This window comes from Melospiza melodia, unplaced genomic scaffold (genome assembly GCF_035770615.1).
Source record: "Melospiza melodia melodia isolate bMelMel2 unplaced genomic scaffold, bMelMel2.pri scaffold_62, whole genome shotgun sequence".
In the NCBI taxonomy this organism is placed as follows: Eukaryota; Metazoa; Chordata; class Aves; order Passeriformes; family Passerellidae; genus Melospiza; species Melospiza melodia.
In genome coordinates this window covers 610,563-635,285 of record NW_026948801.1, presented here as the reverse complement: position 1 = coordinate 635,285, position 24,723 = coordinate 610,563, and the positions used below count along the sequence as shown (strand labels likewise).

General features: G+C 39.0%; 1 pseudogene; it reads left to right on the top strand.

The window, feature by feature from the left end:
• The first annotated feature begins 2,598 nt into the window (after positions 1-2,598).
• LOC134413946 (synaptonemal complex protein 1-like) lies at positions 2,599-23,556 on the top strand (annotated as a pseudogene).
• Positions 23,557-24,723: the final 1,167 nt, after the last annotated feature.

The following is a 24,723-nucleotide window of genomic DNA, read 5'->3' as shown; positions in this document are numbered from 1 at the left end:
GCTGAAGTCAGGAGCTCCCTCCATGCCCCGAAGGAGGAAAAGAGAGAAAGGGGATGAAGAGCTCTCCTGTGCAGAGACAAGGCCCAAGTACTCTGGGATGTCCCAGCACCATCTGACATGTCCACCATCCCCCAGAGATTTCCGTACAGTAACAGTTTTAGACAAAGACAAAAGGCAATTCTGTGAGATATAAAAACAATTAAGATGTTGACTAATATGGTATTTATTTGAGCTTCAGAAAGATTGGGCAATTCCCTGAAGCTCAAAACATGAAACCAGTCAGCTGAAGGGCACTTGAATGACCAGAAAGCATTGGGAGGAGTGTTAAGGGTTTTTTTGCAGGACAATGGACGTATGCAACATGTGCACAATCCAGCCTTCATAGAAACTGAGTAAGGTCACTATGCCCTCGAAGGACATCAAAGAAGAAGAACATGCTCAGCAGCAGATGGTTCTGGATGCAAAGGCAGACAAGAAAACTGCAGCGAGATGTCCTGCAGCAGAAGAAAGACTAACTAAAATTAATTGAAATGTCAAAATGCATGCGTAAAAAGGATTTAACCAATCATGTATTAGCTTGAGGTGTGAACAACAGAGAACAGTATAAATATGGCTTGCTTTTTGTAATAAATTGGTTTCACTTGATCATATTGATCATGGCGTGATGTCCCGTTAATGATCCTCCGCACCTAGGGACCAGAAATGCATGCAAGCCTTCACCCCAAGAGACATTATGAATTCAAAAAACATGGCCATTAACTGCTTTATACCAACACAGAGTAATGGCAACCAAAATGCACTCAGACCCGGGTTTTTTCGACTCTCTCTCAAGCCCCACGTGTTGGGCACCAAATTTTGTCCTGGTTTAGGGCAAATTTCGGAGAAAACCTCCAAAGGGGCCCCTCCAGAAAGCAAACCCACACGGCCCCTCCCCCCAACTGGGTTGGGAAGGATTCCTTAGAGAGAAGTGGAAAGAACCTGTTTATTTAACAGGCAAAGCACCCCCCAGCACACAAAATGAACAATACTGGATGACACCACTCTTTCACCACTCTGAAAAACATGACAAATTCAGAAAGTCTCTCTTGGGGGTGGTCGCTCTGTTATCACTCCCTCCGGTGCTGGGGCAGCTGCTGCAGCCACAAAGTGCAAACTCTCGGTGTTCCCAGGTCCCCGTCCGCAGCAGGTTTGAGTGGTTCCAAAAACGGGAAAGGAGAAACAGTCCGGGGAAAAATTCAGACTGCTTAGCTAAACTAATTAATAAGCAGAAGCAAAAAGCAGAAGCAAGAGCAAAGCAAAAAGCCAAGCAAAAAGCAAAAGCAGCATCATGTACTGCCCTGTTTGTCCCACCAGCTGTGGGGGAGCAGCTGATAATAAAACCAAAACAAAACTTCACTCTTCAGAGCCAGCCTTAAAGGCACAGAACATAATATCCAGCATAAACAGAACAGACAACTGGGGATACAAGCATCATAACGTCACCTTAGGACAGCAAAGTTATTCCAAACTGCCTCCCAGCAGCCCCCTCCTCACCCATGCCATCTGCTGGGGCTGTGCCAGCTTCAGGAGATCCCTCCAGGGCCTGCGTTACCTGTGTGAAAAATGCATATTGTATGACTGGCTTTTCACAAATATTAACATGAATATTATATATGTTGTGTTAGAAAGTTATGTTGTACTAATTTTCTTACATAGTGTCTTAAATCTAGTTTTATGGTATAACAAAATGTTAAAATAGAAACCATGCTATGTGAGATACTTTTTTAAAGAGAGGACTCGCAGCGAGATGGCAGCCAAAGGACACCTAAATCTTTCAGAGAAAGAGAATTTATTGCTCTCTTATCAGAACAAACGAACTTCTTCCTGCCTGCTCAGCCATGAAGGCTCTGTCAGGATTTAGAGGGAGAAGCTGACACTGACCAGACAGAATCCTGTGTTTGAATGGAATTTATGCATCATGTATGAGGTGTATGAATATGCAACAGGTTATTGTTTTTAAGGGTTAATCCTCTGTTAACCTGTGTCCTTTTTTGGGCTTATTTTGCCCAGAAAAAGGTACTTGGATATCCATAACTCTTTGTTCTTAATGTCTCATATTTTCCTAAAACTTAATTGTCCAAATTTTTATTACCCTAATTATATTACTCTTTTTAAAACAATTTAATTACTATTAAACTTTGAGAATTTTAAAAACAAGTGATTGGTGTTTTTCACACAGTGCCCAACACACAATATCCCACGTACCAATGTTTCTTGGGGAGCCATTTACAACACGGGGGTGTTACAGGACGTGAAAAACACCAATCACTTGTTTTTTAAAATTTTAAAAGTAATAAAATGGTTATAAAAATAGCAATATAATTAGAGTAATAATAATTTGGGTAATTTGGATTAATATTTGCGAAAAGTCAATCATAAAATACGCATTTTTCCCACAGGAGGACTGGGCTCCCCCAGTTATTCCCTGCACAGGCGGGACCCCCCCTTCCCCTCAGAGCTCTCCCGCGCTGAGGGGCCGCTGCCGCTTCCCGCCCTTCGTGCCCGCCCTCAGCGGCCGCCGGGAGCTGGGGCCGCCCCGGCCGCCCTTTTATCAGAGCCATGGAGAAGGAAAACCGCTTTAAATTGTTCATGCCGCCGCGCCTGAGCGCTGGGCAGGTGTCTGCGGGTATATCCCAGGTGAGCGCTCGGCCGCGGGGCCGCTGAGGGCGGCCCATACCACCCCCCCGCCCCCTGCCGCCCCCTCGGGCTGCTCTGCTCTGGAGGCCGCGGCTGAGGAGGGGACGGGGGGAAAGCGCAGGGGCCCTTCCCCGAGGACACGGGGACAGTGCTGGGCCTGGGGAGTGCCCCGGCAGAGCCCCGAGCTGGAGCACACACACACCTGCCCCTTGCCCCGAGCTGGAGCACACACACACCTGCCCCTTGCCCCGGGCTGGAGCACACACACACCTGCCCCTTGCCCCGGCAGAGCTGGAGCACACACACACTTGGCCCTGCGTGGGCCGGGACGGCTCCTGCGCTGGACTCATTTCTGTGCATATGCCTAGAGTGGCGTATGCACAGACATATTCGGTTTGAATTTCAAAGACTTTTGTTGTTGTTTTCTGTCAGAACTGAAGGGAATCCTCTTCTCGAGCATCCGCTCTGTGCTGTAAGTCCGTGTTTGATGTGGGTAATTCAGCCCAGAGGGCGATCAGGGCTCTATCGCCAGCCAGGGTCTGTGTACAAATCACCAATGGGACGGAACTGCTGAGGAACTGCCTTGAGCTGTTTTATTTTCCAGCATCAGTCTCATTACATGGTTATAACAATGGGAAGATGCCAGCAGCTCACATCCCAGGCAGCAGACAAAGAACTTAATGTTACAACTTACTTTAAAAGTTTTTTGACCAATCACACAAAGCAAAAGCAGATTGATAGTAGTTCTATCCAACCACTATAAGCACACGTACCTTTGGTTAAAACAATGCTTGCTTATTTTGAATACAATACCTGCTTGTAAGCCCTAAAACACAATGCACAGAGCTCCATTATAAAGCTTAGAACTTCCTAATATCTCGCTAGATAAACTTTTCTGTAACTTAGGGTGTTATTAGTTATTCTAGCCAAGCGTTAATACACAGACCATTGTTCTATTTGTCCTTACTTTTCTACTTTTTACATAATTTTTCTGCTGACCAATCTCATGGCTGCTGCTTGGCTCTAATCACAGTTCTGCTGTCTCTGAGGCTGCCTTTTGCAGCTTTCCCAAACCCCTCTGATTTTATGGATTCCCACAGCTCCACTCAACACTCAACACCAACACTGGTGTTGGTGTCTTGGTCTCACCAGATCAGGTGTGCAGTGAAAATGTTCTGTCCCCACACTGAATTATGGGAATTCAACAAGTTATTTTTTCATGTTGAAGCTTGTTATGAAATATGTTGAGATTCAAATGGGATATTCTGACAGCAGATGAGTAAGCTGTTTACAGGATGAACTTCTGTGACTTCAAAACCTTGTAAAAGGCTATTTTCATGCTGAAACCTAATCAGATATGGTTTAGAAGTGCCCTTGGAAGTAAAGCAAAAAAGAAATATCAACTACTGGTCTTCAAAAAAGTAATTTGTCTCCTTGAGTCCTTTGCCATGCAGCAGTGCCCACACAGGCAGGAGCTGCTGAGTTCCCTGCATTGAAAGCTCCCCTTTGGCCACAGTCTATAAATCAAACTGCAGGACACCAACAGTTTGATAAACCACTGGGAAGTAAGAAGTGAGTTCCAAAGCCATTACCAATACCTTGGGCTTTGAAAATTGTAGGCAGCTGTTTTATTAATGACAAATTCTATTTTCTCATCAACTGTAGGGATTATTTTCCTGGATTTTATAATTCTTTCTTTGCAAATCTACCCATAAGAAACTAATTTTTAAATTTGTGCAGGGTTTTAAGAGATGCTCAGATGATGACTTTAAGCTGCCATTGGATGTGTCGAGCCGTAGCGAAATCACTGATTCAGGTACGATTGGAATATTTGCCATGCACCTTCTTTAGATTTTTATATATTGTCAAGTTTTAGTTTTCATGAGCAGTCTCACAGTTTCATACCTGTAACTGTTAAATACAGTTTCACTGTTACTTTTAGAAATGCATTGATCAAAATCTCTTCATGTTTCAGATACAATTTCACAGCAAATGAAACTTTGCTCTGAAGTAGATGAAGAGGTAAGCTAAGTATCAACTCTGCACATCTCATTCCTTGGGGTCTTTTGAATTTGTTCCCAAACAGTGCCTAAAGCATTATTCAGTAGATATTTCAGGGCTAAAGGAAGTAGTCAAAAGGGAATAATATTTTCTGTCTCCTGTTTAAAGCTGAATCACTTAGAGGAGATTTTTGTGATTTAGTGAACATGCTTGGAAACAAATCTTTAAAAATTAGGGTGATTGCAATATTGTTGTTGTTTTTTCTTTATTTGAAGTGCCTGTGTAGTCTAAGAGCTTTAATTAGAATAAGATTTAAACACTTAAGTATCCTGGTGGAACTGCTTCTGAATATTCTGTTGAGGGGAGAAGGGTTGAAGTCAGAGTATGTGGGATCTCAGCACCTCAGGACTGAGGTGCAGAGAGACCGAGACCACCCTTGGGGGGCTCGGGAGTCCTGGAATGTTGCCAGAAGTGTCTGGTGGCAGGACTTCGATCCTACACAGGAGATGACATCTGTATGAGGACTGGGAGGATTTTACTGGGTGAATGGTGAAGGGATAAGTTAATTAAGGTGTAGAACACAGGATTTAGGATTTCTGTACAGGGGGGTCTAAAGAAGTAAGATGGAGGAATTGGGGCGTGTCCTGTCCTTCTTCTTCTTCTTCTTCTTCTTGGCCTCCATCTTCTGTGGTGATGGTGGCACTTTGGGATTGGTCTTTACTAGAAGTGCACCGGTTAATAAGAGTAGAAGGTATTGGGGAAAAATTATAAATATTGTACACGTAACTTCGGGTATAAAGATAAGTGACCGCCCCAGGGGCTGCGGAGTGTGCCCATGGCTGACTTGCTGTGCAGACCTCTGTCGGGCTGAAAGAAAATCTTTTAGATAAACAATTAATAAACACCAAGACCGAAACAAGATCAGAAGTCTCTCCTCGTCCTTTGAAGTGCGGACTGTCCAAGGCCACTCTGGGCCTTTCCAGGCCACCTAAACAGCTGAGAAACCGTCAAGAGTATTCTTTGGAAAACTGAAGTAGATTATCCCAATTGCCTTGTCTGGCTTTATTTTATCTGTAAAACAATGAATTCAGTGGTTTCCTCAAGCACTGGATTCTTTTCACAATGTCTTTACCAGCAGATATCTGCTTTAGCACAACTCAGTACAGCTCATTTTTTTGGCAATAGCTTCTGTACTTTGCAGCTACAAAACACTGTTTGCTACCACAAAATAAAACACATTTCTTGTGCTCTCCCTGCTGATTTTCATATCCCTGACAACTTTTTAGACTTTTTTAATCCTAAGCTATTAAAGTACCATCAGGACTGTAACAAAACTGTGCTGCAGCCAGAACAAGGATGGTGTTTGGGGCTGTTGTAAGTGAACCAAAGGGCCCTTGGGGCTCGTGTGTTGCTCTCCCTGCCTCAACCACTGGCCCAGCCCTGCTTGTAGGGCACTTTCAAGGTGTCCTAAGGGCACAAGGGTGGTAGTTTTCCTTCCTGCTCTGTGTGTGAGCAGAGAACTGCTGGGACACTTGGATATTTATAAATCCCTGGGTCCAGATGGGATCCACGTCAGGGTGATGAGGGAGCTGGCAGATGAGCTTGCCAAGCCTCTCTCCATCATTTATGAGGAGTTGTGGCTCGCTGTGAGGTTCCAGGTGATTGGACACTGGCCAGTGTGAAACCCATATACAAAAAAGGCAGGAAGGAGGATCCTGGTAATTCCAGGCCAGTCAGCCTGGCCTCAGTAGCAGGTGAGATAATGGAGCAGTTCACACTGAGTGCTATCACACAGCACTCACAGCATGGCCAGGCTATCAGACCCAGCCAGCATGGCTTTACCAAGGGTGGGTCATGTCTGACCAACCTGGGCTCCTTCTGTGAACAGGTGACCGCCTGGTGCATGCAGGAAAGGCTGTGGGTGTTGTGTGTCTGGGCTCCAGCAAGGCCTTTGGCACTGTCTCCCACAGCACACTCCTGGAGAAGCTGCAGCCATGGCTGGTACAGGAGCACTCTGTGCTGGGCTCAGAACTGGCTGGATGGGCCCAGAGAGTAATGGTGAATGGTGCTGCATCCAGCTGGCAGCCAGGCACCAGTGCTGTCCCTCAGGGCTGTACTGGGACCAGTTCTGTTTCATATTTTTATAGACGACATGGATGAGGGCATCGAGTCCTTCATCAGTAAATTTGCAGAGGACACTAAGCTGGGAGCTTGTGTTGATCTCTTGGAAGGAAGGAGGGCTCTGCAGAGAGACTTAGATCAGTTGGACGGATGGGCAGAGTCCAGCAGCATGAAGTTTAATCATTCCAAGTGCTGAGTTCCATATTTGGGCCACAAAAATCCCCTACAACGTTCCAAGCTAGGGACTGTGTCTGGACAGTGCTCAGGCAGAAAGGGCTCTGGGGGTGCTGGTGACAGCTGGTTGAATATGAGCCAGCAGTGTGCCCTGGTGGCCAAGAAGGCCAATGGCATCCTGGCCTGGATCAGGAATGGTGTGGCCAGCAGGAGCAGGGAGCTCATTCTGCCCCTGTATGGGCACTGCTGAGGCTGCACCTTGAGTGCTGTGTCCAGTTCTGGCCCCTCAGCTTAGGAAGGACGTTGATATGCTTGAGCACATCCAGAGGAGGGCAGCAAGGCTGCTGAGGGATTTGGAACACAAGCCCTGTGAGGAACGTTTGAAGGAGCTGGGGCTGTTTAGCCTGGAGAAGAGGAGGCTCAGGTGGGGTCGGTCTCTTCCACAGGACAGCACTGACAGAACCAGAGGACACAGTCTCAAGCTACATCAGGGGAGGGATAGGTTGGATATTAGGAAAAAAATTTTCACCAAAAGAATAATAAAGCACTGGAATGCTCTTCCAGGGAGGTGGTAGAATCACCATCTCTGGATGTGTTTAAAAAAAGACTGGACATGGCACTAGGTGCTATAGTTGAGGTGTTAGGGCATAGGTTGGACTTGATGATCTGAGAGGTCTCTTCCAACCTCATTATTCTGTGATTCTGTGATTCGTGTGTGTTCATGGCAATATCACAGGTACTCCTGGGCAAAGTCTCTGAAGCTGCCTTTACTTAACTCAGCAGTGTCTGTCAGAAGGAGAGGACAGAAATGGGGTGAAGAACCTGCTAGAAGGAATTTTGGCTTCACTGATAATTCTGGCAAAACTTTTATTGATTTTGCTGGACTGCAGTTATCCATGTCTTTAAGCCCATCTATTTGGTGATATCTGAAGGGGATTTGGGATATTTCATTGTATTTGTTTCTCCTATGTGCTCTGTAATGCCTTTTGATACATACATAGAGGATGCAGAAAGATTTAAACTTGGGCTCCTGATCATATCTAAGGTTATATCACCATCTGTGGAAAAAATATTACTCTTGTGATGTTTCTAAGAGATAAATATGTTAACTACAACAGTCTTAATTAGATAGTATTTGAGATTAAATTGTGGAACCTGTTTTAATAGAATCCAGTAACAATGAATGAATTGTTCTCAAAACTCTACAGAGGCTGAGAAGATCAAGCAGTAGAAACTGACTGTGGAATCAGAACTAAACCAGAAAGAAAGAAAACTCCAAGAGAATAGAAAGATTATTGAAGCACAGAATAAAGCTATTCAAGAACTGCAGGCCAGTATTGTATAGTGTACATTGAATAGATGAAGTTCAGTGCTTCCTGATTCAGTCTGACACTATTATTGATACAGTTAAATATTAAAGACTGTTGCAGTTTGGTTTGTGCCTTGAGAAAATTATTATTTTGAGAAGTTGCAGGCACCTGTCCTGTGTGAGGGTGGGTATGAAGAATATACCTGTAAGTGTCTCATTTGCTGGTAAATTATTGTTCATTAATTATTGCATCTTTCATGCAAAAGATGACTCAGCATGTAATACCAGATAAAACAGACTTCTGTCTACTGATGCCCCAAATTACTTTTTCATGAGGAATTTGAGAAGTCAAAGTGCATTTCTAATAGATTTTTCAATAACAGTGTCTTTTTGCATTTGTTCCCTATGAAATCAGTTTGAAAATGAAAAACTTCATTTGAAACTGGAAGATGAGATATGTGAAAATGAAGATCTCTTGAAAGAGTAAGTAATAGAACCAAGTATATATTTTTGTGGTGGAAATAATCAGTTTCCATGTGGGCAGTTTTATGTAGCTGTTAAATTTTGAAGGTCATTTCCATTGTTGCTCCTTAGGTACACAAAGCACTGTGCACTCCTGTGCAAACATGATATTTTTCCCTCCCTGAGAGCTGCTGCTTCGAGGCATCTGTGTAATCTGCTCAAATCTGCTCAAGGAAACTTGCACTCGCTTCACAGAGAAGACCAGCAAATGTAAATGCTTTTTTAGTTTTCATTTATCAGAGTAAAAGTGCTTCTAGCTTGCTCTAAATTCACAAACAGAAGAAAGAAGAAGAAATTTCTTGTGCTGTTCAGAGAAGTTCTCCAGTTGAGATCGACTGGATGTGGCTCTCAGAATGAGAAGTGAATTTTAAGTGGCTCACAAAATTGGAAGCGAAGCCCCAGGTCTAACAGACTTGTGGTTTGTAGTGCTAAATGCAGAGGGCTTTTGAAGGCTGTGAGATTGTTTGCTGCAAGGTTGCCAGCCTGGGAGCTCTTTGGGTGCCCAAACAGTGCTCCAGGTTTGAGGCAGTGCCCACAGCCCCGACTGGCACTGGCAGCCACTGCAGAGCAGGGCAGGGCTCCCCAAGGCTGCCCAGCCCATTGAAGCTTTGCAGTCCCAGCCACACTCTGGGAATATATTCAGACATGAGAAGTGACACTTCACGCCTGGTTTTAGGCAGTAGAATCTACTCTAAATCCCCAGCACTCTGGAACAAATTTCCAGAGCTGACATTTCCTGTTTTCAGCCATCACACATTTGTGGGGAAAAAAGGTCTTAACCCCAAGGTATAATGAGTAACTGGAATTCTTCTCATGAAACTGAACAAGCCAAGACAGCTGGATAACTTAATGAGGTTTAAAGCCTTGGGGTTTTAAAATATGTTCTTGAGTGGGAATCCTACTTTATATGCAATTTAGAATTGTTATTATAATAATTAGAATTTTACTAACTTGATCCTGGATACTTAAGTGTCTGTTTCTTTTTAGCCTTAATCCTAGAAACACTTGTATATAGTTGTACTGTTCTTTTTTGATAGCTGTTTCTTTTACTGTTCTCTTTTTAATTGTTTTCTTAGGAAAAAATAGTATCAATTACAAAAGTGAAAGGAAAGAAGGAAAATATGGACATGGAGTGTTGCAATTTTATAATGACAGCTCTGTGGTTATAGGTATCTGCGGATAGGAAGAAATTCAGTGCTAAACCCTAGATTACAGTTTATAAATACTAACAGGTTTGATACATTATTATTCAACAGCATTGATACTATAATAATTAATATGGTCACATAAATTGATCCAGAATTACACTTGTTACAGAAAAAAAATATCTTAGGAAGGAAATATAAAAGCTGAGCTTGCTTAATATTTCAGTGAAATACACATTTTCCCTAGATTCTGTAACTTTTGCACAATGTTTCATAATGACTTATTTAATAAGAATGGAGCTGATAATTCCTTTTTTAATTCATTATGCTGATTAAATACAATGACTTGGACAGCTGGCATTCTTGTTCAAAAGAAAAACTTTCTCATATGTTCTTGCTTTGATAGATGAACAGGAAAAGGAAGCAACAATACAATTGTATGAGGAACTTCACTGCAACATAGAAGTAAGTGAGCAAGCCTGATGAAAGGAATGTGAGTTATGTGAGCTGAGCTGAGTTCCATGTTTTTGTTGGGATACTGTTTGTATCCATCATGTGTGGGTATCATGTCATGTGTGATGCAGGAAGTTGGGTTTTCAATCCCTTTTCAAGAATTATTTTTGTGTTCTATCAAACACATTCAATGGAGAAGGTGCAGCAGTGTGTGGGATGTAGATCCCTGTGATCTGTGTGATGTGTGCTTAGTTCTGGGTCACTGCCATAGCTTCTGGCTTCTCTTTGGGCTCCGTTTCACCTCCCTGCTGGTTCCTCGGAATGGCTGAGGTGGGCAGCAGCCCCTGGAGAAGTTCCAGGGTTTCCAGTATTGAACTTCAAATATTAAATTTTGTTTTTAGAGAATGACAGTGGCATTTGAAGAGCTTCGTGTGCAAGCAGAGAACGACAGATTGGAAATGAGTTTCAAATGTGAGAATTCTGTTTATTGAGTTTATGCAGCTGGCTCAGTTGCTCAGTTTAGTACTTCATAGCTTGTGTTACACATGCAGTGTCAGGGCAGCAGGATGTGAAGTGCTGGAATGGTGAGCAGCTCACACTGAGACACTGGGACCCTTCTTTTATTCATGCTGCCTTTGGTCACTGCCTGGCCCCTTCTGTTGCTGTTCCACTGGGCCAAATCTGGAACTTTAATTTTCAAACAGTCACTCAAAATTGAAGTTTTGTCTGTGAAGTACAGTCTAGAGATCAGTACTTATTTCCCATAATTTGTTTAATTAAATGATAATGCACTAGTGTATAGCTACAGAAACTTTAGCTAAATGCTCTCTCTCTGTATGTATAGCCTGTGATGTTCCTGTTTCATTTTCACATGCTCTTTTCTGTTTGTATTTTGATTATAAAATCAAACATTGCCTCAACAATTACTCTTGGGAAACAAATGGTACAGCTGTACAATTCCAAGCAATCTTAAACTGGAAGTTGTATTGAACTTGGAGTATATTTCAGCTAGAATGTTAACTATGGATGTTACTGTATCTCCAAAGTAAAAGAAGAAGCAGAAAAAGTGGACATGTTTGAAAAAGAATGCAAACTGGAAGTCAGTCAAAAGGAAAAGCAGGTTTGCTCATTTTACATCCAATATGTAGAGCTTTATTTGGGACTAAAGGGGCAATGCAAGAGCCAAGAAGTCTTTCTGGGTTTAGTGATGTTTCAGTACCTTTACTGGAATTCATGGTTTGATTTTGAATTGAGAACTTTTTTGTTTAGAGTAATGTGACTTGATCAATATTTAGCTAAGATTATATCTAGCAAATATTTTCTATCTGTCTGTCTATCTATATCTATCTATCTATCTATCTATCTATCTATCTATCTATCTATCTATCTATCTATCTATCTAATTAACTTGATTGACAGCAAAATGTCTGCTTATCATACCTGGGTACAAATGAAAATTATATCTGTCCCTTTTCCAGACTTCATGATGATATTTCTTGCATTTTTCTAGATTTCAGCTCTTACCATACAGAGAGATGAAAAAGATGATGTCATAAAAGACATCAAGGCTCAGCAGCAGACGTCACAAAATAAGATTGCTGACTTAATGGAAGCAAAATGTAAGAGTTCTGCCTACTGTGTTTAAATGTAATTGTTTATAGAATTTAAATGTAATTGTTTATGATTGTTTATTTATTATACGTAATTGTTTATAGAAGCACAGGAAACAGGGCCATGATAGTCTTATTCTGTTGCTGGTTGGCAGCAGAATTTTGGGGCCTTGAAGGCCTTATTTTTGTTTGGAACAGGAGCTGCTCATGTGGGAGCAGGACTGGCAGGGCAGTTTTTAGGGTGAGTCAAGCAGTGAGAGCTTTTGAAAATTGCAAGGGGAAAAAAGAGTTGCTTCAGTTTTGCAAATTTAGTCAGGCAGATGTCACTGAGGAAACTTACTTTTCAGAACTTGAGTTTCAATATTTTTAAGCCATCTGTATTCAAATTTTATGTATTATTTTATAGTATTTGATGTCAGTACTGTTGGTCTTTGTTAAATTCTTTAAATGTATGTAATTTTCCATTTTTGTCAGCATTTTTTAGTAAATATTTTATTTTTAAAATATAAACATCTTTTTTTGTTTAGTACATAAGGAAGAAATGTTAAAGGAATCCCAGGGCAGTAAAGAACATTTGAGGGCAGAGCTGGAAGAGGCTAAAATTTCATTGCAAAAGGCAGAGGTACCTCTTGCTTATAGTTTTACAGTAGAAATAGACTGGATGAGTATTTGCATAAATAATTATGGATACTTTAGACATGAAACAGCTGTAGCTGTTTGTTGCAAAACATGTTTAGAAATGATATCATGTCTTGAAGGTTACTCAAAAGAACTTGGAAACTGAATTCCATACTACAGTGAAAACATTAATTCAGGTTACTGGAGAAAAGGAAGAGCAGGAGGAAGAATGTAAAAAAATTAAGGCTTTGCTTGCAGCCCTGACAGCGGAGTTTGAGACTTCTGTTGCCAATTTGAAAAGTTTGTTGCAAGAAGAGCAAAATAGGTAAATTAAAGAGTTTAAATTCCAAGAGTGATCTTATAGGTTGCAATCTATGACAAAACCAAGAATAATTGGAAATTAAGCTGAAGTTTGGAGGTTTTTTTTCCCACAGTGGTCTAAATGTAGAGTATTTAATGCATTTTTTTTTTTGTTTGTGATAGTTGATGCTGTATAAAAAGTAAATGTATGCCCCCTCCAACTTTCATAATTCTGTCTTTAAGAAATACAGATTTCTGTAGGTATATATTTGTTTACTTTTATGTCTGCTGTTCTGAGGTTGTAAAAGTGAAATTTGATATGTGTTGCAGGCAGATATCTCATCTGCCTGTTGAAAGGTAAATGTTCTTAAGTGCTTGTGGTAAGACTTTGTCTTATTGCCCTGTAAGTTTCAAATGCAGTGCTTTGTACTCCATATTTGGGATTTTTAATTTACCATTTTCTTAGATTAAAGAAATGTGAAGATGATTCAAAGCTGTTTACCTTGGAGCTCCAGAATAAATCTGCTGAACTGGGTAAGGCTTGTACAAAGGCAGAAAATGAGCTAGGCAGTAATAAATATGTTTTCTGCTGTTGTCTGGAAATGGACTGTCTCTAGCAGTTGGAGAAATGATTTTACAGTACCTGCACCTGTCAGGAATGCCTGGATTTATTTTTACTCAGCTGATCCCTTTTCTTTGGGGGTCATTGGTGCTGGCAGCAGCCACAGGGCAGTGCTGTGCACAGCTCCAATAGTCAGACCATTCATGCATGAATTCCTCTGGAGGTAATTTTGGTTTGCAGCTCAGAGCAGCAGCACTGCAGGTGCCAGGAGTGACTTCTGCAGCAGAGATAAAACCCACCCATTGAGGTTTCTGTGACCCTCCCCATGCTGGAAGTGGAATGATGCTGGCAGGGGTTATCTTTAAATATCATCAAATTGATACCCTGTGGTTTCTAGGGATGTGCTCCTTAGTCCCCAGAGTAAGAGCTCTGCCTTGCTGTTGAGAACTTGGAAAAAATACCAGAATTGTGGATGTGCACATAGAAACCATCTGGAAGTTAGTAACAACTGGTTTCCCTTCTCAGCATATCCATCTGATACCTTCAGCAGTTCAGATTTTTTTTTCTGGAACAATGCAGGTGCATCAATACTTGGAGAATACTCCAGTCTTACAGTCCATGGTTTATTTGAAGTTATAATTGTGGACAACATAATAGGCTCTAAATTTTATTTAAGATAAATATTTAGTTTCTCTTCCGATATAGATTTGCTAATGTCTGAATCATTTTTTCAAGTCTACATTTAGATTAAGTCATAAATTAGCTTTTCAGTTTCTTAACTTAATCCAACAAGTTTTGAGAACTGGGTATTGCAAAAGGGGAAATGTTTTATATTGCCTGCTAAATATGAAAAATTATTCCTGTTCCATTAATTTTACATTCCATGTGCTGTAGAAGAGATGACTAAAGTAAAATGTGATAAAGAGGTGCAACTTGAAGAGCTGTCAGAAACTCTGGTAAATATTCATTTTATTAATGTCATGGCATTTGCTCTTCATATGAAATTCCTCTTGCTTTGTATCTTAAATGCCATAAATAAACTCCACCTAGTCAACCTTAACATTTCTACTAAACCTTCTCACACACAATTTCAGTGTTTTCTTTTAAGAACTTCTTTATTGCCTCTGTTTTTTCTTGTCTCCTGTGCTTTTGGTTTTTCTTGTCTCCCATGTTTTGGTTTTCCTTCTCAAGGTTTTTGGTTATTTCCTTCTTTGTTCATGCCCATTCAAATGCCACTCCCTCTGGATATAAATGCCACTCCCTCTGTGAACCCTGCTGTGCTGTGACACAGGCCCATTTTCTGTCACAGAAATCTAAGCTATATGAAATACACTCTTAACAGAGATTTATTTTCATTATGATTTTATATTTACAAACCTAACAAGAATCCATATCAACTAAAGTTAAGAGAGTGTGAAATCAGGAGTGCATTTTACTGCGTCTGCTTGTTATAATCTGTGCATTGAGTGTTCTGAACTGAGTTTCACTCATTTTCTAAAATGGGCAAATTGGAGGACTTTTACTGAAGAAGAATCTTGAGGCTACTGTAGAAAATATGCAGAGAGAGAAAAATGTGGAGAGAGAAATGAAAATGCTCTCCAAATGAGAGAGGTCTGAAGCAAGGCAATAGTAACACGTTTTTAGAAATAGTGAAGTTACATACCATGACTTGGATACAAGTTTATACATAAGAAACAGCACCCAGAGCAGGGTCCCACCCTAATTTTGCAGCCCAGGTAATGAAACTCACAGCAGAGGACAGACAAGAACAGCACTGGTGTCGCAGTTCACTATCTCACACCACTTCCAGATCCCAGCAGAGATTGGAAAGATCCAATCTGGATAATCCATGACATGGATGTTGTTTGGTTCTTCTGAAAGCCTTGTGCTCTTAGCTCATGTCTGATAAACTCCAGCAGTTGGAGTTTGCACATGGATACTCAGAACTCTTCCTTTTCATTTTGCAGAAAGAATTCCATGGTTTGAAAGCACAGCTGATAAGTACAGCTGAGAAGGAACAAGATTATTTAAAGCAGCTTGTGACTCTGAAAACAGATCTTGAACAAGAGGGGTATGACCATTTTGAAAATATAATATTGAATTAGTTTTGGTGTAATATAGAAGTTGCTTTAATCCACAGTGAAATGAACTATGATTGTTTTCTAATGAAAGTTTTGAACCATATATGTGACATTAATTATATACTTACATTTCTAAATTCCACTTTCTCTATTTGTATGTATTCTATGGCATATGTAGTAGTTCCATATCTCTCTGACTTATTTAACAAGAAGAGAAAGTTTCTGAATTCATTCTTAATCTTGCTTTGAACTACATCACCTTCACTAACCATTATATTTATATAAAAGTTGACTCTGATTCTCTTTCCTTCTTCTGTCACCTTTTTACATCTCTCTGACTCTGCTGCAAAGCTTATATTTGTAGATAAAGGCCTGGACTTCTTTCAGAATGGAATAACACTTGATAATGGGTATGTTTTATTTAAAAGGAAATTTCAAAATGCATCTTCTTATTCCTCTTGGCCATTTGTTTGAAATTAGGTTAAAGAATGAACAGCTAACAGTGTATCTCAGTAAGCTATCACTAGAGAAAGAACAAACAGCACAAGAGAAAAATGCTGTGGCTGCAGAACTCCAGAAGCTGCAAGAACAACAAGAGGCAAGTTGTAAACTTCCAGCTTTCTTCAAAGGACAATACTCAATTTGACAAATTACTCAGTTTTACAAATTAGACGATGAGCTGCAACATGATTTGGGTCTGTAGAGTACCTGAGCTATTTTTTGTGTTTGAGTTGGAAAGGAAGAGTATTTACACTTCTGAACAAGGCAGGTCAATGTGCTTTGGATGTCTTTGAGTTAAGAAGTCACTTTGAATTTTATTTCTTTGCTGACATATGGGTCTTTATTTAGGACAGTAAGAAAAAAGAAGAAAACACAAAGCAGTTAGTTGAAATCCTAGAAGAGGCAAATGGCCAGCTAAGGCAAGCAAAAACAAATATTAATAACTTATATTGTTAAAGGAAGTAGACTCAAATAGTTGTGTTCAAATGCTGCTTTCTGGGATTTTTTTATTAATGTTTTTCTAGATTACATAGCTAAACAGAAACTATTCAGAATTGCTGTTGGCCAAGTAGAAATTTTCTCAGATTAGAAATACCAGTTGCTGCAGGAACAATGTTTGCCATCATTTTGTATTCCATAGTAGGAGCTGTCTTGTTTCACATTAGACATCTCAGGTGTGAAGGAAATTCAAATGGAAGCTGAAGGTTATGGATTAAATGTGACAAGGCAAAACTGGATCAGAGTTACTCTCTGTATCTCCAGTTCAATAGACAGGCAGCTCCCATGTTTCACAGCTGCATTGCAATAGTCCAGGTCAGGATGTATCTTCCTTGGGTTCCTGGAACATCTTTTCCTACTTAAAAGAAGTATGGACAGTTCACATATTGACTTACTGGGCATGTGGCTGCATTTTAAGAACATTTTCATTGAGCAGCTTATGAAGTTCCCATCAACATTAGCAGCTCTTTTTAGAAAATAAAATATGGGTTTGTTAGAAGTACTGAAAATAAGTTAAAGACATTAAGTAAATATTTACTAATGCTTGTTAATTTGGCACTTAGAAATGAACTGGAGTCTTTGAAGGAGAAAATGGCAAAGACGGGTGAAGAGATGAAAAGTACACTGGATGAAAGAGAAGAAAATGTATGTCATGTGTTGTGAAAATATCTTACAGAACCTGCAGGGCAGCATTCAATGTAAAATCTTTGTTGGGGTTTTTTCTGCAAGTCTCTGCCTGGGGGATGTGATCTCTGCCAGAGGTTTCTTCTTTCCCAGCTGCTGCCAGCTGTGCCATGGTGTGTCCACATGTGAGCCCTGGTATTTCAAAAGACAAGCACAGTCACTGGGATGTTCACTCTAAAAGAGTGAAACATCTTAAAGATTTGTTTGTTTTCAGACAAACAGAGAACCTGCTTTTCTGTTTTTTCATATACCCACTCAGTGATGAATGGGCTCTGGATTAGCTTTTTATATGTAGTGTGAGTTTTAGCTTAAATAGATTCAAACATTTTACTTTCTTTCTATTGGTTCAAAGCAACCTGGGGTTTTTAGCTTTAGAATGGATTTCAAAATTTCATTGTAAAAGTCAAAGATTTACAATTGCAATTTCAGGTTAAGAGTATTGAAAATGAAATTTCAAGAAAGGAAAACCCATTGAAGATTCTAGAAAATAATTGGGAAAATTCATTTTTTCATGGATGTAGGGAACTTCATACAAGTGCATTTTTTAAATTGTGAAGATCCTGGTTTTTTTTTTTTTCTTCTTCCTTCTTAACTCTATAACCACTAAGGAACTGGTTCACTGCTATAAATTAACATCTTGTGGTACTTTATGGCTAAAACTCTGATTACTCTAACATGTCAGCTGGTGTTTCAGTCCCATTGGAACAAACCAGACTGGTGCAAGTGCAGGTTTGAGAACATTTTCAGGAATTGCTCACATAGGGAGTAATTTGTAGAACTTAATAATTCATGTCTGAAATATCTCTTTCAGATGAATAATTTAAAGAAACAGGTGGAAAATAAAACCAAATGCATTGAAGAGTTGCAGCAGGAGGTGTGTAGAGATTTTAATTTCACAAATACATAAACACATCATACTTTGGGTTGCCTTTTCAGCAGGTTTGTGTCTGCTGTGATGTCTTTAGATACACCTATGTAATTTAAAAATTCTCCTTTCTTATCCTAACCCTGAGCAAATTAGGGAGTCATCTTAGGGATCACTTGATTTGTTAAATGAGCCTTAATTTGAAAAAAACAATTGCAAAAATAATATCTTTAATAAACATCTACTCTTTTTCATTTAGTGCATAGTGTTACTTATGTACTTGTATGAGTATCTCAGTTACCACTAGGATAAAAAAATTCTGCACTGGCACAAACTGTAGTAACTTCACTGTAAAAATAAATAACTTCTATTTTTGGTCATGACATCTTCACACCTTCTGCCAGCAGCATCTTACTTTTAATTCCCATTCTGCACCTCCTTTGTTATTCCCTGCTGCTGCTCAGGAGGAGCTTTTCTTAAGGTCATGAAGAAACAGTAATTATCACAGAAATTAGCTGAACATTCATTTGTTTTAAGAATTATTCTGGAACCTGAGCTGCACAACAGAGAGTTATTTGCCTGATGAAAGCTGGAATTTCTTGATGCAGTTAAACCATTACATAATTCTATTAACTTATTAAGGTACAGTGTTTGTTTTATTTCAACAGAATAAGGTGCTGAAAAAGAAAATGACTGCAGAAAGCAAGAAAAGCAATACTTATGAAGGGAATGTAGGTTTAAATAACATCATGTAGAAGATGAGGTGAGTGTTTTTAACTTCCAGTGTAAATAATGATAATACTTGTTAAATACATTCTGAACTGGTTTTTGGATCTGGTTTTGCAGGAATGAGCTCATAGTTTTTAGAAGATGCTTCCATTTGTAATCATTGGGCACTGACTATTGGACATTTAAGAGATGGATTCACATTGCAATTAATGATGTTTCAAATCTGTTCCTTTTTATCTTTTGTTGATAGTGGACTGAACAGGGCTCAGCAACCTCATTGTAACAGAAAAGCATTTAAAAGAAATATATATATATATATATATATAAATATATTACTCTTTTTAGGCTGTTCTTTAAATGTGTTGTGCAGTGGCAATCCCTCTGATGGGAATATTGTGTCCAGCTTTGGGTACTGCACTTGAAGAAAAGTGGACTTTTTTGAGGATATTCATATGATAAACTTAAAAGGGAAAAACTGTAATCAAAATGCACAGCTGAGAGGAAAATGTACCATAAAACCTGTGAAAATCTGATACAGATTTACAAGAGAGAGAATACAATCTCCATCTGTATTTGGTTTTTTTCCAAGGCATTCACAGCATTTAGGGTGACTGCTTAGGGCAGTCTTCCCCACTCTGCTGTTGCCATTGTTCCTTTGAGTATTTTCTAACTCACTTCAGGCAAAAGTTCAACTCTTTATTAAAAAAAAGCTGAACTTTAAATAGGAAACACTTGAATCATATACCTGAAAAGTAACAGTGTTTGTGCTCAAAAATAAGAGGTAAGAAAAAATCATTAACATAGTAATTCCTAAACAAATAACAGCAGCAATTCTGCTTTCTCCAAAGGTGAATAAATTGCAGTTAGAGATGGAAAATATGAACAAGCAACATAAGGAAGAAGTTGACATCTATCAAAAAGACATAGAAACAAGAAAAGTAAATGAAAATAAACTTCGTGAAGAGGTGAGAGGTGTTAATTTTTATGCAATTTATTTTTTAATTTAAAATGTTGTTATGAAGCTTTATTGACAGGATCCTTGCTCATATTTCAGTCTTATCAACATAATTGGAACTTGTTGTGAATCCTTGTGAGCAAAGCTTTAGTACATTAGATGCTGAAGTTGAAGTATTTGAATGTGTCTTTGAAAATAAGAACTCCATTAAAACTTCTTTCTTTCAAGATGTAGTTCAAAGAAATTCCACCTTTGGTATAAAGTCAGCACAGTTAAATTAGATTATAACTTCTCCCACATTAGGATTTTTCTGCCCACACTTTTTTTATGGCAATGCTAAGAAATGTTAGGGCAGAGTGCTTGAAATGGCATTTTGGTTTGCAGTTAGCTTGCCTGCCATGGCTGTACCTTTGATCTTGCCCATTTTAACAATCTGCAGAAAAGATGAGGGATTTGAAAGGATCTTAAAAGCAAATAAAGCCCAAGTGGGACTGCAAACTTTGCACCCACAGGGGGAAGAAGAAATTAAGATTTAAAAGAAATGTATTGTTATGTTGATGAATGAAATGCAATTTATTACTGACAGGTAGAAAAGATGAGGTTGCTTTGTGATGAAACTGCAATGATACAGAGAGAAACTGATGCCAGATGTCAGCACAAGATAACTGAGATGATGGCACTGATGGAAAAGCACAAGGTCAGAGATTTTCCTGCTTGCTGTGGTTTGCAATGTGTGATACCATGTCAATACCATGTTTATAACTTGTGACACCACGTTAATGACCTTTCAAAAGCAGAAACAGGCCTGAGTCTGGGAAAAGGAAGCTGAACATATGCTGGACTTTGCATCATCTAAAATCACATTCATTTGAAGATTATGAACACACTCCTATGGGCAGATAAATTCCATTCATCTAAACTTCTGGGATTTTTAGATTTTTTTTTAATTCAGGCTTCCTTTGATACCATGTGAATGCAATATTTTTCAGTATCAGTTTGGTTCTTTCTCTGAGATTACTTAGTGAATGTCAGCAGTTTAGCCTGACACATTTTAGTTTACCTTTCTATTCCTCTATTTTGCAATATCTTTAGCAGATGCATTAATAAAGATTGCCCAGCTGGCTCTTAGTGCTTAGCACATATTGCTGCACAGAAATAAAGCACTCTCTGCCAGTCCACAAAATAATACTTGAATTGAGCATTTCCTGTTTTACAGTTTCTGCAGAAGCATCAATGAACCTTTTCTTTATGAATCTTAAGAGCCTGGTTTGAAAATTGATGTTTTAAGACTGGATAACTCTATAACTGTAACATTTAGTCACATGTTTTGAGTTTGTTGTTAGTTTGGTTTTTTTACCACAGAATGAATATGATAAAATGATTGAAGAAAAAGATGCAGAGTTAAAAGTATATGAAATGAAACAGCAAAAGCAGTTCTCATCAGAATGAGCCCTGGTAAGGAGCACTTTCCAATGGTCAGTAATTCAGTGAAGGGGCTGATGTCCTTGTGTAGGGGTTTTATACTGGCTAATTGCAGGCACACACAAAAAAAACATTCACTCATTTTTCTCTGCTGTAGTTGAGCAGAGGAGGGGAAAGAAAAATTCAAGTTGAGATAAAGATTAGGAGAAAAACACTTTGAGGGTAAAGCAGATTCAAACTTAAATAGTATAAAAAATGTATTACTAATAGAATTAAAAGTGAGTAATGAGAATTAAAATAGTATAAAAATTTATTACTAATAGAATTAAAAGTGAGTAATGAGAATTAAAATAAACCTTTAAAACACCTTTTTTTCCCAATCCCTCCCTCTTGCCCACCCACAGCACAGAGAGACAAAAGATGTGATCTTCAGTCAGTTTGTGACTTCTCAAAATCTTTTTTCAGTTTGCTTAGAGAGTTCCTTTTCCTGCTGTGCTCTGGGGTCTTTCCCACCAGAGACCATTCTCTGGGAACTTTTCCAGTGTGGTTTGAATTTTTACCAGTAGCAGTCCCACCCAACCTGCTGCAACAGATCTTATTCTGGGCACTAAAAACTCAAAATGTTTCTAAAAGTAAATTGGAGTAGCAGAGTGCTTGTGTCTGCTCTTCCAGATAGTGTGTCATGTTCTGATTCCCCACTTTGAATAGGAAACTTTTGTTTTAAATATTTAGATTGTGCCCCCTCACCCCTCTTCTCCCAAGGGTTTTAAGGTATTACCTTGAAGACTTCTGATCAAGTACCTGTTTCTTAAAGTGCTTCAGTCTTTGTTAAACAAGCTAAAGCAAAGCTTCAAGTATAGGGCTGAAAAGCAAATAGAATTATCTTGTGTATCTAATGAGTGTCCCTGTTAATTACTGCCTCACTTGGGACTGTTTTCCTTTTTCTGGGCTGTGCATAGTTAACCCTGTTCTTTATTTAATGGTTTGTAGGAAGATGAGCTGTCATGTTTGAAAAGGGAACTCTCCTCCCTTAAGGAACAACTGAGAGCAGAAATGGAAGAAAAGGTGGAGTTTTTTCACTGAGCAGTGGGGATGAGAGGTGTGGCCTGGGCTTGTGCTGTGGGAAGAGTTGGGTAAGAAATGAAACTGAACAGGAAAACAGTGACTTTGGAATGCTGGGGTTGTGCTAAATCTGGTCATCTATTTGTGTGAACTTTGTAACAGTCTGTGATTATAGATTATATATAAATAAACAAACAACAAAACAAAACTCTTCTTTATTTTAGTTAATTTTAACTAGTTAAGCAAAAAAGTTCCCTAAACTGTAGGATTTTTCAGTGACTTTTAAATGCTGAGGCTGTGCTAAATCTGGTTATATTTTTGTGTGAACTTTGTAGCAGTCTGTGATTATAGACTGTGCTCTGTAATTACACCAAGAAGATTTTTAACAACTGAATTCAAATCAATATTTCCTTGCTGTCACAAAACTCTTTTGTAGGAGAATCTTGTAAAAGAGCACTCTGGCAGTATGATTCCTGAAAGTGAAAAGAAGCACAAGGTAACTTTAACTTTTTAATTGCTTTTAGAATTTGGTAGCGTTATATGTGTAGAATCAATTGAAGTGCCATGAGAATTTATTTGCATTCAACAAAAGACATTGGAATGCTTTTGACTTAAAATTTTAAATTATAGAAAGTAAAAATTTATGTTCCTGGGATTCCTAAACCTTGTTTAGATCTATACAGTGAATCTATTCATGTAAAAAATAGAAGGTCTCCAAATTATCTTCCTAACATTAAAAAAAATAAAAATAATAATTAAAAATGCCTCCTTCAGTACAGGAAGCTTCTTGGGCAGTCCAACACTGATATTTTATAACTCCTAACCGTGAATATTTCTTGTTGCATTTTTCTGCCTGTATTTCTTACTTCTCTGTAGATGATTTTTTCCCTCCCTGGGATAAGAAGGGATTTTAAAGGGTCACACCATTCCATGGAGATATTAGCCAGCAGTTTCTGGAAAGGCTCCCAGTGTGTAATTTTTCTTGCTCAGTTGTTGATTTTTTTCTGTCTCTAGAATTGTTTTACTTAGTCTTAAAAGTGTCCATTTGTAAAGGCACTTTTCCTCTATGGAAGAGAAAAAAGCTGATACAGCTGTAAAAATGGTCCAAGTATCAAAGTAGTCCTGACTGCAGAGCTCACCCTTCTTCCCTGCCAGGAGTTCACTTGTGGTTTTCATATTGGAACAATGGAATCCAGCACCATTTTGATGTTATCTGTCTAAAAAAGGACTGCATTGGACCATTCAATGCTTCTCAGTTTCACTTCTAGTGAAAAGACTATTTTAAATAACACCAATCTTGATGTAGCTATCAATCTTTCTCTGAAAGCCTTTTCCTGCAGTTTTGTTTGTTCCCATTTTCTTTGATGCTTGATAGAGTCCAATGCAGTGGCTACAGTTCAGAATAGCCTGAATTTCTGCAGATAAGCATGGAGAACTTAAATACAATGTACCATGAAACTCAACTCTTCCATAGCTTCCCCTTCATTCTCCTCATTTGGCAACAAAAATAATATAAAATATTATATTTCCACCCCTACCCACTTTGTTTGGGTTTTTGCTCCATGTTTGGATGGAAAGATCAGAGTTCCACCATTTCTGTCAGGTGAATTCTTGGACACTCAGACTGTAAACTGGGTCCTGAGTTTGGCTTTAGATTCCACACTTAGCCCATAAAATATAATCTAGAAATAGAAACATTTTCTTTCCCAGACATGTGTTATAAAGACTCCTCCAGTGGATAAAATGCAGAGTGGAAGAAGCACAAACCTGCCTGCAGAGCAGAGCAGCAGGAAAAAGCAGAAATGCTTGTGCAGCTGACACTCAGTCAGACAGCTCTGAGCACACTGACCTCCTGGTAAGAGCCAGAGAACAAATCATGTGCTGAGCAGCTCTTTGTGCTCACTGCTGGGGCTGAGAATGGAAATAAAGAGTTTGGGCTTCCACATTCAAGCCAATATTTATCTGTATATTTTTAATTTATTGGTTCTTCCTGGAATTGTCATTGCATGTACATAATTAACATTCTTTTTATTGAACTGTTATAATGTTTAATTGAACTGCCTCATAATGACATCTTAACTTTTCTTTTTCATAGTTTAATATCCTTAGGGGGAAAGAAAAAGTATTTTTAATATAGTGTGACTAAGTAACTTTTAATTTAACTTTTAACTTTTCATTCATTAGAGCATAGTCTCGGAAGAAGAAACGTTTAAAAAATTGTACAGAGATTATCCACAAGCTTCACAATTACACTCCACAGCACCAAAAAGGTATGTTAGCCTTTCCTAAGATTAAACCAAGCAGTTAATCAGATTGTTTAAAGAAACTAAAGGATGGCTTTATTTTCCTTCCTAGAGCCCAGCTCCATGCAGTGTGAAATCTCCAGGCTCTGCTCTGAAACTCAAAACCATGAGGAGAATGCGCCAGGTGGGCTG